At 40.1% G+C, this 14,573-nt stretch overlaps 13 non-coding genes across 13 annotated transcripts; all 13 read left to right on the top strand.

Annotated features, from left to right (window-relative positions):
• Window positions 1–2,263: 2,263 nt before the first annotated feature.
• On the top strand, window positions 2,264–2,335 carry trnaf-gaa (transfer RNA phenylalanine (anticodon GAA)). The gene has a single exon. It is a non-coding gene; the product is annotated as a tRNA-Phe (tRNA).
• An 808-nt stretch (window positions 2,336–3,143) lies between these two features.
• trnaf-gaa (transfer RNA phenylalanine (anticodon GAA)) lies at window positions 3,144–3,216 on the top strand. The gene has a single exon. It is a non-coding gene; the product is annotated as a tRNA-Phe (tRNA).
• A 260-nt stretch (window positions 3,217–3,476) lies between these two features.
• Window positions 3,477–3,548, top strand: trnam-cau (transfer RNA methionine (anticodon CAU)). The gene has a single exon. It is a non-coding gene; the product is annotated as a tRNA-Met (tRNA).
• Window positions 3,549–3,749: 201 nt separating this feature from the next.
• trnaf-gaa (transfer RNA phenylalanine (anticodon GAA)) lies at window positions 3,750–3,822 on the top strand. Its single transcript has one exon. It is a non-coding gene; the product is annotated as a tRNA-Phe (tRNA).
• A 2,775-nt stretch (window positions 3,823–6,597) lies between these two features.
• On the top strand, window positions 6,598–6,669 carry trnaf-gaa (transfer RNA phenylalanine (anticodon GAA)). The gene has a single exon. It is a non-coding gene; the product is annotated as a tRNA-Phe (tRNA).
• A 105-nt stretch (window positions 6,670–6,774) lies between these two features.
• On the top strand, window positions 6,775–6,846 carry trnam-cau (transfer RNA methionine (anticodon CAU)). Its single transcript has one exon. It is a non-coding gene; the product is annotated as a tRNA-Met (tRNA).
• An 848-nt stretch (window positions 6,847–7,694) lies between these two features.
• trnaf-gaa (transfer RNA phenylalanine (anticodon GAA)) lies at window positions 7,695–7,767 on the top strand. Its single transcript has one exon. It is a non-coding gene; the product is annotated as a tRNA-Phe (tRNA).
• A 260-nt stretch (window positions 7,768–8,027) lies between these two features.
• Window positions 8,028–8,099, top strand: trnam-cau (transfer RNA methionine (anticodon CAU)). Its single transcript has one exon. It is a non-coding gene; the product is annotated as a tRNA-Met (tRNA).
• A 201-nt stretch (window positions 8,100–8,300) lies between these two features.
• On the top strand, window positions 8,301–8,373 carry trnaf-gaa (transfer RNA phenylalanine (anticodon GAA)). The gene has a single exon. It is a non-coding gene; the product is annotated as a tRNA-Phe (tRNA).
• Window positions 8,374–11,148: 2,775 nt separating this feature from the next.
• trnaf-gaa (transfer RNA phenylalanine (anticodon GAA)) lies at window positions 11,149–11,220 on the top strand. The gene has a single exon. It is a non-coding gene; the product is annotated as a tRNA-Phe (tRNA).
• A 105-nt stretch (window positions 11,221–11,325) lies between these two features.
• Window positions 11,326–11,397, top strand: trnam-cau (transfer RNA methionine (anticodon CAU)). The gene has a single exon. It is a non-coding gene; the product is annotated as a tRNA-Met (tRNA).
• Window positions 11,398–12,028: 631 nt separating this feature from the next.
• Window positions 12,029–12,101, top strand: trnaf-gaa (transfer RNA phenylalanine (anticodon GAA)). The gene has a single exon. It is a non-coding gene; the product is annotated as a tRNA-Phe (tRNA).
• Window positions 12,102–12,634: 533 nt separating this feature from the next.
• Window positions 12,635–12,707, top strand: trnaf-gaa (transfer RNA phenylalanine (anticodon GAA)). The gene has a single exon. It is a non-coding gene; the product is annotated as a tRNA-Phe (tRNA).
• Window positions 12,708–14,573: the final 1,866 nt, after the last annotated feature.

Raw genomic sequence — 14,573 nt, 5'->3', positions numbered from 1 at the left:
TGAGAAAAGGCCAACAGAGGAGTGGCCGTCCCGACTCGATAGCCTTCTCCCAGAGAGGAAGCACAAGAGTATCCTCCTACCTGAGTCCTTCGCAGAAGAGTTTTGAGATCCGCTACACCCCCTATGAATCAGCTGTTTTTTACTGGGAGGAGAAAAGCATGCAAATATTTAAAAACAATATGCTACATATCCTTTTATCGATAAAATGTCTAGCACAACTAGCTACTGTACATGTATTTGTACTACTTTACACATTTAATTTGTGATTAATCCCATGTAGCCTAAATGTAATTTGCATAATGATGCTTGAGTGAAGGAGTCTCATTTCCTTCAAGCACATTTGTTTCCACATTTCCTGCTCTCCTTGATAGATGATCGGAATAGTTTGTCACATTATCATCAAAATAATCTGTCAGCCCCAATATTTCCATACTAAGCTGAAATCATTGTGTGATTTTATATTAGGCCTTTGTTTTGTCACACCCAGCTAGCTAAAATTAGATACTTTGAAATTACTTCACCAACGCTACAGCTAGCTAGCTGTTGATATTGAATACACATGCACTTACTTATGCTTGTGTGTTGTGTGTTCTAATGTGCTGAGCAAGTTGAGATGTTAGCTAAAGGTTAAACACTATTAATTTAATGTTCCAACTAAACATCCGATCTGCTCACTGTGATTAAATGTTACATGTTATAGTCATAATTACAAATAGCAGATATGAAGCGGCCCACCTTCAAAAAGTTGCCAGATGGGAGCCTTGTCCTGAAAGACACCAGCCTTTATCCGTTGTATGTGCCCTCAACACCTGTGCCCTGCTGGGCCTCTGTCCGAGCCCTCGAGGCCTGTGTCTGGCTGGGCGTTACCCTAAACCTAAGCTAGCCCTTTAATCTAACCCTTACCATAAACCTTCAACCTAACTCCTAACCTTAACCCTAACCTTTATTCCTAACCCCTAGCTAATGTTAGCCAGCTAGCTAACATTTGTAACTTTTGCATGATTGTAATTCGTAACATATCATTTGAAATGGATGATATGCATCCAAAAAACAATACCAAATAGATGTATCAGATTTACGTACAGAATAATATGAAATGCTCTGAGACCATGTTGCTGTCTGTGATCTCCACATGTGTGCCCGGTTGGGCTTCTGTCCATGCTCCATGACTATGCTCGGCTGTCCCTCAGTCAGCCCCCAGTCCTCCTTACTATTTTTTTAAGCTTATACAGCATCATTTTTCATGTATTTATTACTCAACAGTATTCTCTCCTTCTTCTTAATTCACTCACAAAAGCCCTTATCTGTCACGCCCTGACCTTAGAGAGCCGTTTTATTTCTCTATGTGGTTAGGTCAGGGTGTGATGTGTGGTGGGCATTCTATGTTTTCTGTTTGTATGTTTTTGCCGGGTATGGTTCTCAATCAGGGACAGCTGTCTATAGTTGTCTCTGATTGGGAATCATTCTTAGGCAGCCTGTTTTGCCACCTTAGTTGTGGGTAGTTGACTTTGTTAGTGGCCTGTATAGCCCTAGTAAGCGGTGTGGTGTTGGTTCTTGTTTTTGTTTGCGACATTCAAAATAAAAAGAAATGTACGCTCACAACGCTGCACCTTGGTCCGGTCATTTCCCTGATGACGTTCGTGACATTATCTGAATGCTCTAATCACATTTTGATCTATTAATGTCAGTCTTTGAATGCTCCATTGTATAAACTACACCGAATAATAATATAAACGCAACATGCAACAATTTCAAAGATTTTACTGAGTTACAGTTCATATAAGGAAATCAGTCAATGTAAATAAATTCATTAGGCCCTAATCCATGGATTTCACATGACTAAGAATACAGATATGCATCTGGTCACAGATACCTTTAAAAAAAAAGGTAGGAGCATGGATCTGAAAATCAGTCAGTATCTGGGGTGACCACCGTTTGCCTCATGCAGTGCGACACATCTCCTTTGCATAGAGTTGATCAGGCAGTGGCCTGTGGAATGTTGTCACACTACTCTTTAATGGCTGTGTGAAGTTACTGGATATTGGCGGGAACTGTAACACGTTGTCGTACACGTTGATCCAGAGCATCCCATACATGCTAAATGGTGACATGTCTGGTGAGTATGCAGGCCATGGAAGACCTGGGACATTTTCAGCTTCCAGGAATGGTGTACAGATTCTTACGACATGGGACCCTGAATTATCATGCTGAAACATGAGGTGATAGCGGCAGATGATTGGCATGAAAATGTTGGCTTATGGTAGAGAAATAGCTCAGTTGGGAGAGTGTTAGACTGAAGATCTAAAGGTCCCTGGTTCGATCCCGGGTTTCGGCAGGAACAGTTTTTGCGAGAGGTCTACATTTGGTTCGTGACATTAAGGAGCCGATAAGATCTTCATTGTATACACCATAAGCTCGTCCCCTCCACCTATTACCAGATAGCAGAGTGGCGCAGCGGAACCGTGCTGGGCCCATAACCCAGAGGTCGATGGATCGAAACCATCCTCTGCTATATATTTTACATGAGGACAATTCGGCGAAGACAAAAACAGATCATAAGATAATATAACAAGCCTTTATGCAATAGAAATGATACCTACCATACAGTTAAGATTTGACAAAATAAAAGGATACGTTTGTTTTCAAAGAATGCGTTAAAATTGTATTTGTAAGCAATACTATAACTTATATAATATATCAACTATAAAGTATGAATGGGTGAGTTAGACCACATTAATATTGCGTCATCCTGAAGGGTAAGTGCAAATTTGATGTGTTCACCCTCTCATGGACAATGGATAAAATAACACGTCATTTTATCTGAGTAGTTCTAGAACTTCCATTACACATTGAGAGCCTGTGTCTGTTAGGAAGAAGACTCCAGATCAACTGAGGCTCATTTTCGTAGCTGTCGTCAGTAATTGGGTTAGCCTAATTTGAACAAAAATTCTAATTGAAAGTATGTGTGAGTTTGTCAGGGGACCAGCAGGTGGACGCTTCAAAAATAACGTGTGCGTGATTACTCCATCCATGTGGAGGCATTTGTCACTCGCTGTTGGAGAAAGATTAATAGAAAATAATCATGATCCTAAAGTCAGCAGAATACACCAGACAGCCAACCACACCACAACCACTTTAAGGTGGCCGAAATAGCTCAGTTGGGAGAGCGTTAGACTGAAGATCTAAAGGTCCCTGGTTCGATCCCGGGTTTCGGCAGGAACAGTTTTTGCGAGAGCTCTGCATTTGGTTCGTGACATTAAGGAGCCGATAAGATCTTCATTGTATACACCATAAGCTCGTCCCCTCCACCTATTAACAGATAGACTGAAGATCTAAAGGTCCCTGGTTCGATCCCGGGTTTCGGCAGGAACAGTTTTTGCGAGAGGTCTACATTTGGTTCGTGACATTCATAAAAAATAACGTGTGCGTGATTACTCCATCCATGTGGAGGCATTTGTCACTCACTATTACCAGATAGCAGAGTGGCGCAGCGGAAGCGTGCTGGGCCCATAACCCAGAGGTCGATGGATCGAAACCATCCTCTGCTATGTATTTTACATGTGGACAATTCGGCGAAGACAAAAACAGATCATAATATAAAAAGCCTTTATGCAATAGAAATGATACCTACCATACAGTTAAGATTTGACAAAATAAAAGGATAGAAAATATCCTAAAGTCAACTAAATCAATTAGACAGCTAACAAGACACCTTAGAAAATAATGAGAAATAATATTTTAGCAGGATGGCTGAAATAGTTCAGTTGGGAGAGCGTTAGACTGAAGATCAAAAGGTCCCTGGTTCGATCCCGGGTTTCGGCAAGTGTTTATTTTGCGAGACTTCTAAATTTGGCCTGAAACACAGGTTCAAAGGGTACATTTAGTTGGGAGATTATGGGTTGGACAAAACCCTGAACTCTCCTCAACTCCTCCACCCTTTCTCCGTGACCCAACCTATACTCAGAGGATTTCATATTATTCTGTATGTATATCAAAGATACTCCATTTAATATGATATGTTACATTTCATATTGTATGTATTATTAGGAATGTCCATCATCCATTTCATATGATATGAATTACAATTTGTATGATGTTAAGAATTTCCAAAACGTACAATACATTACAAATTAGCAACATGTACAATATGTTAAGATTTTGCTAAACGTATGATATGCTACGAATTCCAATTTGTCTTTCACGTCTGACTCAATTTGTTTTAATGACATTACACATTTATTTTGGGATCCAACACTGTAAACGTAATTTAAACTTTTTCAAAAGAAGGCGAGAGAGGACACAGAAGAGAGGACGCAGGACTTGAGCAAATCTAATTGAGAAAAGGCCAACAGAGGAGTGGCCGTCCCGACTCGATAGCCTTCTCCCAGAGAGGAAGCACAAGAGTATCCTCCTACCTGAGTCCTTCGCAGAAGAGTTTTGAGATCCGCTACACCCCCTATGAATCAGCTGTTTTTTACTGGGAGGAGAAAAGCATGCAAATATTTAAAAACAATATGCTACATATCCTTTTATCGATAAAATGTCTAGCACAACTAGCTACTGTACATGTATTTGTACTACTTTACACATTTAATTTGTGATTAATCCCATGTAGCCTAAATGTAATTTGCATAATGATGCTTGAGTGAAGGAGTCTCATTTCCTTCAAGCACATTTGTTTCCACATTTCCTGCTCTCCTTGATAGATGATCGGAATAGTTTGTCACATTATCATCAAAATAATCTGTCAGCCCCAATATTTCCATACTAAGCTGAAATCATTGTGTGATTTTATATTAGGCCTTTGTTTTGTCACACCCAGCTAGCTAAAATTAGATACTTTGAAATTACTTCACCAACGCTACAGCTAGCTAGCTGTTGATATTGAATACACATGCACTTACTTATGCTTGTGTGTTGTGTGTTCTAATGTGCTGAGCAAGTTGAGATGTTAGCTAAAGGTTAAACACTATTAATTTAATGTTCCAACTAAACATCCGATCTGCTCACTGTGATTAAATGTTACATGTTATAGTCATAATTACAAATAGCAGATATGAAGCGGCCCACCTTCAAAAAGTTGCCAGATGGGAGCCTTGTCCTGAAAGACACCAGCCTTTATCCGTTGTATGTGCCCTCAACACCTGTGCCCTGCTGGGCCTCTGTCCGAGCCCTCGAGGCCTGTGTCTGGCTGGGCGTTACCCTAAACCTAAGCTAGCCCTTTAATCTAACCCTTACCATAAACCTTCAACCTAACTCCTAACCTTAACCCTAACCTTTATTCCTAACCCCTAGCTAATGTTAGCCAGCTAGCTAACATTTGTAACTTTTGCATGATTGTAATTCGTAACATATCATTTGAAATGGATGATATGCATCCAAAAAACAATACCAAATAGATGTATCAGATTTACGTACAGAATAATATGAAATGCTCTGAGACCATGTTGCTGTCTGTGATCTCCACATGTGTGCCCGGTTGGGCTTCTGTCCATGCTCCATGACTATGCTCGGCTGTCCCTCAGTCAGCCCCCAGTCCTCCTTACTATTTTTTAAGCTTATACAGCATCATTTTTCATGTATTTATTACTCAACAGTATTCTCTCCTTCTTCTTAATTCACTCACAAAAGCCCTTATCTGTCACGCCCTGACCTTAGAGAGCCGTTTTATTTCTCTATGTGGTTAGGTCAGGGTGTGATGTGTGGTGGGCATTCTATGTTTTCTGTTTGTATGTTTTTGCCGGGTATGGTTCTCAATCAGGGACAGCTGTCTATAGTTGTCTCTGATTGGGAATCATTCTTAGGCAGCCTGTTTTGCCACCTTAGTTGTGGGTAGTTGACTTTGTTAGTGGCCTGTATAGCCCTAGTAAGCGGTGTGGTGTTGGTTCTTGTTTTTGTTTGCGACATTCAAAATAAAAAGAAATGTACGCTCACAACGCTGCACCTTGGTCCGGTCATTTCCCTGATGACGTTCGTGACATTATCTGAATGCTCTAATCACATTTTGATCTATTAATGTCAGTCTTTGAATGCTCCATTGTATAAACTACACCGAATAATAATATAAACGCAACATGCAACAATTTCAAAGATTTTACTGAGTTACAGTTCATATAAGGAAATCAGTCAATGTAAATAAATTCATTAGGCCCTAATCCATGGATTTCACATGACTAAGAATACAGATATGCATCTGGTCACAGATACCTTTAAAAAAAAAGGTAGGAGCATGGATCTGAAAATCAGTCAGTATCTGGGGTGACCACCGTTTGCCTCATGCAGTGCGACACATCTCCTTTGCATAGAGTTGATCAGGCTGTGGCCTGTGGAATGTTGTCACACTACTCTTTAATGGCTGTGTGAAGTTATTGGATATTGGCGGGAACTGTAACACGTTGTCGTACACGTTGATCCAGAGCATCCCATACATGCTAAATGGTGACATGTCTGGTGAGTATGCAGGCCATGGAAGACCTGGGACATTTTCAGCTTCCAGGAATGGTGTACAGATTCTTACGACATGGGACCCTGAATTATCATGCTGAAACATGAGGTGATAGCGGCAGATGATTGGCATGAAAATGTTGGCTTATGGTAGAGAAATAGCTCAGTTGGGAGAGTGTTAGACTGAAGATCTAAAGGTCCCTGGTTCGATCCCGGGTTTCGGCAGGAACAGTTTTTGCGAGAGGTCTACATTTGGTTCGTGACATTAAGGAGCCGATAAGATCTTCATTGTATACACCATAAGCTCGTCCCCTCCACCTATTACCAGATAGCAGAGTGGCGCAGCGGAAGCGTGCTGGGCCCATAACCCAGAGGTCGATGGATCGAAACCATCCTCTGCTATATATTTTACATGAGGACAATTCGGCGAAGACAAAAACAGATCATAAGATAATATAACAAGCCTTTATGCAATAGAAATGATACCTACCATACAGTTAAGATTTGACAAAATAAAAGGATACGTTTGTTTTCAAAGAATGCGTTAAAATTGTATTTGTAAGCAATACTATAACTTATATAATATATCAACTATAAAGTATGAATGGGTGAGTTAGACCACATTAATATTGCGTCATCCTGAAGGGTAAGTGCAAATTTGATGTGTTCACCCTCTCATGGACAATGGATAAAATAACACGCCATTTTATCTGAGTAAGATTTGACAAAATAAAAGGATACGTTTGTTTTCAAAGAATGCGTTAAAATTGTATTTGTAAGCAATACTTATATAATATATCAACTATAAAGTATGAATGGGTGAGTTAGACCACATTAATATTGCGTCATCCTGAAGGGTAGGTGCAAATTTGATGTGTTCACTACCACCCTCTCATGGACAATGGATAAAATAACACGTCATTTTATCTGAGTAGTTCTAGAACTTCCATTACACATTGAGAGCCTGTGTCTGTTAGGAAGAAGACTCCAGATCAACTGAGGCTCATTTGCGTAGCTGTCGTCAGTAATTGGGTTAGCCTAAATTGAACAAAAATTCTAATTGAAAGTATGTGTGAGTTTGTCAGGGGAACAGCAGGTGGACGCTTCAAAAATAACGTGTGCGTGATTACTCCATCCATGTGGAGGCATTTGTCACTCGCTGTTGGAGAAAGATTAATAGAAAATAATCATGATCCTAAAGTCAGCAGAATACACCAGACAGCCAACCACACCACAACCACTTTAAGGTGGCCGAAATAGCTCAGTTGGGAGAGCGTTAGACTGAAGATCTAAAGGTCCCTGGTTCGATCCCGGGTTTCGGCAGGAACAGTTTTTGCGAGAGGTCTACATTTGGTTCGTGACATTAAGGAGCCGATAAGATCTTCATTGTATACACCATAAGCTCGTCCCCTCCACCTATTAACAGATAGACTGAAGATCTAAAGGTCCCTGGTTCGATCCCGGGTTTCGGCAGGAACAGTTTTTGCGAGAGGTCTACATTTGGTTCGTGACGTTCATAAAAAATAACGTGTGCGTGATTACTCCATCCATGTGGAGGCATTTGTCACTCGCTATTACCAGATAGCAGAGTGGCGCAGCGGAAGCGTGCTGGGCCCATAACCCAGAGGTCGATGGATCGAAACCATCCTCTGCTATGTATTTTACATGTGGACAATTCGGCGAAGACAAAAACAGATCATAATATAAAAAGCCTTTATGCAATAGAAATGATACCTACCATACAGTTAAGATTTGACAAAATAAAAGGATAGAAAATATCCTAAAGTCAACTAAATCAATTAGACAGCTAACAAGACACCTTAGAAAATAATGAGAAATAATATTTTAGCAGGATGGCTGAAATAGTTCAGTTGGGAGAGCGTTAGACTGAAGATCAAAAGGTCCCTGGTTCGATCCCGGGTTTCGGCAAGTGTTTATTTTGCGAGACTTCTAAATTTGGCCTGAAACACAGGTTCAAAGGGTACATTTAGTTGGGAGATTATGGGTTGGACAAAACCCTGAACTCTCCTCAACTCCTCCACCCTTTCTCCGTGACCCAACCTATACTCAGAGGATTTCATATTATTCTGTATGTATATCAAAGATACTCCATTTAATATGATATGTTACATTTCATATTGTATGTATTATTAGGAATGTCCATCATCCATTTCATATGATATGAATTACAATTTGTATGATGTTAAGAATTTCCAAAACGTACAATACATTACAAATTAGCAACATGTACAATATGTTAAGATTTTGCTAAACGTATGATATGCTACGAATTCCAATTTGTCTTTCACGTCTGACTCAATTTGTTTTAATGACATTACACATTTATTTTGGGATCCAACACTGTAAACGTAATTTAAACTTTTTCAAAAGAAGGCGAGAGAGGACACAGAAGAGAGGACGCAGGACTTGAGCAAATCTAATTGAGAAAAGGCCAACAGAGGAGTGGCCGTCCCGACTCGATAGCCTTCTCCCAGAGAGGAAGCACAAGAGTATCCTCCTACCTGAGTCCTTCGCAGAAGAGTTTTGAGATCCGCTACACCCCCTATGAATCAGCTGTTTTTTACTGGGAGGAGAAAAGCATGCAAATATTTAAAAACAATATGCTACATATCCTTTTATCGATAAAATGTCTAGCACAACTAGCTACTGTACATGTATTTGTACTACTTTACACATTTAATTTGTGATTAATCCCATGTAGCCTAAATGTAATTTGCATAATGATGCTTGAGTGAAGGAGTCTCATTTCCTTCAAGCACATTTGTTTCCACATTTCCTGCTCTCCTTGATAGATGATCGGAATAGTTTGTCACATTATCATCAAAATAATCTGTCAGCCCCAATATTTCCATACTAAGCTGAAATCATTGTGTGATTTTATATTAGGCCTTTGTTTTGTCACACCCAGCTAGCTAAAATTAGATACTTTGAAATTACTTCACCAACGCTACAGCTAGCTAGCTGTTGATATTGAATACACATGCACTTACTTATGCTTGTGTGTTGTGTGTTCTAATGTGCTGAGCAAGTTGAGATGTTAGCTAAAGGTTAAACACTATTAATTTAATGTTCCAACTAAACATCCGATCTGTTCACTGTGATTAAATGTTACATGTTATAGTCATAATTACAAATAGCAGATATGAAGCGGCCCACCTTCAAAAAGTTGCCAGATGGGAGCCTTGTCCTGAAAGACACCAGCCTTTATCCGTTGTATGTGCCCTCAACACCTGTGCCCTGCTGGGCCTCTGTCCGAGCCCTCGAGGCCTGTGTCTGGCTGGGCGTTACCCTAAACCTAAGCTAGCCCTTTAATCTAACCCTTACCATAAACCTTCAACCTAACTCCTAACCTTAACCCTAACCTTTATTCCTAACCCCTAGCTAATGTTAGCCAGCTAGCTAACATTTGTAACTTTTGCATGATTGTAATTCGTAACATATCATTTGAAATGGATGATATGCATCCAAAAAACAATACCAAATAGATGTATCAGATTTACGTACAGAATAATATGAAATGCTCTGAGACCATGTTGCTGTCTGTGATCTCCACATGTGTGCCCGGTTGGGCTTCTGTCCATGCTCCATGACTATGCTCGGCTGTCCCTCAGTCAGCCCCCAGTCCTCCTTACTATTTTTTAAGCTTATACAGCATCATTTTTCATGTATTTATTACTCAACAGTATTCTCTCCTTCTTCTTAATTCACTCACAAAAGCCCTTATCTGTCACGCCCTGACCTTAGAGAGCCGTTTTATTTCTCTATGTGGTTAGGTCAGGGTGTGATGTGTGGTGGGCATTCTATGTTTTCTGTTTGTATGTTTTTGCCGGGTATGGTTCTCAATCAGGGACAGCTGTCTATAGTTGTCTCTGATTGGGAATCATTCTTAGGCAGCCTGTTTTGCCACCTTAGTTGTGGGTAGTTGACTTTGTTAGTGGCCTGTATAGCCCTAGTAAGCGGTGTGGTGTTGGTTCTTGTTTTTGTTTGCGACATTCAAAATAAAAAGAAATGTACGCTCACAACGCTGCACCTTGGTCCGGTCATTTCCCTGATGACGTTCGTGACATTATCTGAATGCTCTAATCACATTTTGATCTATTAATGTCAGTCTTTGAATGCTCCATTGTATAAACTACACCGAATAATAATATAAACGCAACATGCAACAATTTCAAAGATTTTACTGAGTTACAGTTCATATAAGGAAATCAGTCAATGTAAATAAATTCATTAGGCCCTAATCCATGGATTTCACATGACTAAGAATACAGATATGCATCTGGTCACAGATACCTTTAAAAAAAAAGGTAGGAGCATGGATCTGAAAATCAGTCAGTATCTGGGGTGACCACCGTTTGCCTCATGCAGTGCGACACATCTCCTTTGCATAGAGTTGATCAGGCTGTGGCCTGTGGAATGTTGTCACACTACTCTTTAATGGCTGTGTGAAGTTACTGGATATTGGCGGGAACTGTAACACGTTGTCGTACACGTTGATCCAGAGCATCCCATACATGCTAAATGGTGACATGTCTGGTGAGTATGCAGGCCATGGAAGACCTGGGACATTTTCAGCTTCCAGGAATGGTGTACAGATTCTTACGACATGGGACCCTGAATTATCATGCTGAAACATGAGGTGATAGCGGCAGATGATTGGCATGAAAATGTTGGCTTATGGTAGAGAAATAGCTCAGTTGGGAGAGCGTTAGACTGAAGATCTAAAGGTCCCTGGTTCGATCCCGGGTTTCGGCAGGAACAGTTTTTGCGAGAGGTCTACATTTGGTTCGTGACATTAAGGAGCCGATAAGATCTTCATTGTATACACCATAAGCTCGTCCCCTCCACCTATTACCAGTTAGCAGAGTGGCGCAGCGGAAGCGTGCTGGGCCCATAACCCAGAGGTCGATGGATCGAAACCATCCTCTGCTATGTATTTTACATGTGGACAATTCGGCGAAGACAAAAACAGATCATAAGATAATATAAAAAGCCTTTATGCAATAGAAATGATACCTACCATACAGTTAAGATTTGACAAAATAAAAGGATACGTTTGTTTTCAAAGAATGCGTTAAAATTGTATTTGTAAGCAATACTTATATAATATATCAACTATAAAGTATGAATTGGTGAGTTAGACCACATTAATATTGCGTCATCCTAAAGGGTAAGTGCAAATTTGATGTGTTCACTACCACCCTCTCATGGACAATGGATAAAATAACACGTCATTTTATCTGAGTAGTTCTAGAACTTCCATTACACATTGAGAGCCTGTGTCTGTTAGGAAGAAGACTCCAGATCAACTGAGGCTCATTTTCGTAGCTGTCGTCAGTAATTGGGTTAGCCTAATTTGAACAAAAATTCTAATTGAAAGTATGTGTGAGTTTGTCAGGGGACCAGCAGGTGGACGCTTCAAAAATAACGTGTGCGTGATTACTCCATCCATGTGGAGGCATTTGTCACTCGCTGTTGGAGAAAGATAAATAGAAAATAATCATGATCCTAAAGTCAGCAGAATACACCAGACAGCCAACCACACCACAACCACTTTAAGGTGGCCGAAATAGCTCAGTTGGGAGAGCGTTAGACTGAAGATCTAAAGGTCCCTGGTTCGATCCCGGGTTTCGGCAGGAACAGTTTTTGATAGAGGTCTACATTTGGTTTGTGACATTAAGGAGCCGATAAGATCATCATTGTATACACCATAAGCTCGTCCCCTCCACCTATTAACAGATAGACTGAAGATCTAAAGGTCCCTGGTTCGATCCCGGGTTTCGGCAGGAACAGTTTTTGCGAGAGGTCTACATTTGGTTCGTGACATTCATAAAAAATAACGTGTGCGTGATTACTCCATCCATGTGGAGGCATTTGTCACTCTCTATTACCAGATAGCAGAGTGGAGCAGCGGAAGCGTGCTGGGCCCATAACCCAGAGGTCGATGGATCGAAACCATCCTCTGCTATGTATTTTACATGTGGACAATTCGGCGAAGACAAAAACAGATCATAATATAAAAAGCCTTTATGCAATAGAAATGATACCTACCATACAGTTAAGATTTGACAAAATAAAAGGATAGAAAATATCCTAAAGTCAACTAAATCAATTAGACAGCTAACAAGACACCTTAGAAAATAATGAGAAATAATATTTTAGCAGGATGGCCGAAATAGTTCAGTTGGGAGAGCGTTAGACTGAAGATCAAAAGGTCCCTGGTTCGATCCCGGGTTTCGGCAAGTGTTTATTTTGCGAGACTTCTACATTTGGCCTGAAACACAGGTTCAAAGGGTACATTTAGTTGGGAGATTATGGGTTGGACAAAACCCTGAACTCTCCTCAACTCCTCCACCCTTTCTCCGTGACCCAACCTATACTCAGAGGATTTCATATTATTCTGTATGTATATCAAAGATACTCCATTTAATATGATATGTTACATTTCATATTGTATGTATTATTAGGAATGTCCATCATCCATTTCATATGATATGAATTACAATTTGTATGATGTTAAGAATTTCCAAAACGTACAATACATTACAAATTAGCAACATGTACAATATGTTAAGATTTTGCTAAACGTATGATATGCTACGAATTCCAATTTGTCTTTCACGTCTGACTCAATTTGTTTTAATGACATTACACATTTATTTTGGGATCCAACACTGTAAACGTAATTTAAACTTTTTCAAAAGAAGGCGAGAGAGGACACAGAAGAGAGGACGCAGGACTTGAGCAAATCTAATTGAGAAAAGGCCAACAGAGGAGTGGCCGTCCCGACTCGATAGCCTTCTCCCAGAGAGGAAGCACAAGAGTATCCTCCTACCTGAGTCCTTCGCAGAAGAGTTTTGAGATCCGCTACACCCCCTATGAATCAGCTGTTTTTTACTGGGAGGAGAAAAGCATGCAAATATTTAAAAACAATATGCTACATATCCTTTTATCGATAAAATGTCTAGCACAACTAGCTACTGTACATGTATTTGTACTACTTTACACATTTAATTTGTGATTAATCCCATGTAGCCTAAATGTAATTTGCATAATGATGCTTGAGTGAAGGAGTCTCATTTCCTTCAAGCACATTTGTTTCCACATTTCCTGCTCTCCTTGATAGATGATCGGAATAGTTTGTCACATTATCATCAAAATAATCTGTCAGCCCCAATATTTCCATACTAAGCTGAAATCATTGTGTGATTTTATATTAGGCCTTTGTTTTGTCACACCCAGCTAGCTAAAATTAGATACTTTGAAATTACTTCACCAACGCTACAGCTAGCTAGCTGTTGATATTGAATACACATGCACTTACTTATGCTTGTGTGTTGTGTGTTCTAATGTGCTGAGCAAGTTGAGATGTTAGCTAAAGGTTAAACACTATTAATTTAATGTTCCAACTAAACATCCGATCTGCTCACTGTGATTAAATGTTACATGTTATAGTCATAATTACAAATAGCAGATATGAAGCGGCCCACCTTCAAAAAGTTGCCAGATGGGAGCCTTGTCCTGAAAGACACCAGCCTTTATCCGTTGTATGTGCCCTCAACACCTGTGCCCTGCTGGGCCTCTGTCCGAGCCCTCGAGGCCTGTGTCTGGCTGGGCGTTACCCTAAACCTAAGCTAGCCCTTTAATCTAACCCTTACCATAAACCTTCAACCTAACTCCTAACCTTAACCCTAACCTTTATTCCTAACCCCTAGCTAATGTTAGCCAGCTAGCTAACATTTGTAACTTTTGTATGATTGTAATTCGTAACATATCATTTGGACAATGGATAAAATAACACGCCATTTTATCTGAGTAGTTTTAGAACTTCCATTACACATTGAGAGCCTGTGTCTGTTAGGAAGAAGACTCCAGATCAACTGAGGCTAATTTTCGTAGCTGTCGTCAGTAATTGGGTTAGCCTAATTTGAACAAAAATTCTAATTGAAAGTATGTGTGAGTTTGTCAGGGGACCAGCAGGTGGACGCTTCAAAAATAACGTGTGCGTGATTACTCCATCCATGTGGAGGCATTTGTCACTCGCTGTTGGAGCCGATAAGATCTTCATTGTATACACCATAAGCTCCTCCCCTCCACCTATTACCAGA

This window comes from Oncorhynchus mykiss, chromosome 6, assembly GCF_057628025.1.
Source record: "Oncorhynchus mykiss isolate SJ-2025 chromosome 6, ASM5762802v1, whole genome shotgun sequence".
Taxonomy (NCBI): Eukaryota; Metazoa; Chordata; class Actinopteri; order Salmoniformes; family Salmonidae; genus Oncorhynchus; species Oncorhynchus mykiss.
The sequence above is the reverse complement of the archived record's forward strand: the minus strand, read 5'-3'. Positions and strand labels throughout refer to the sequence as shown.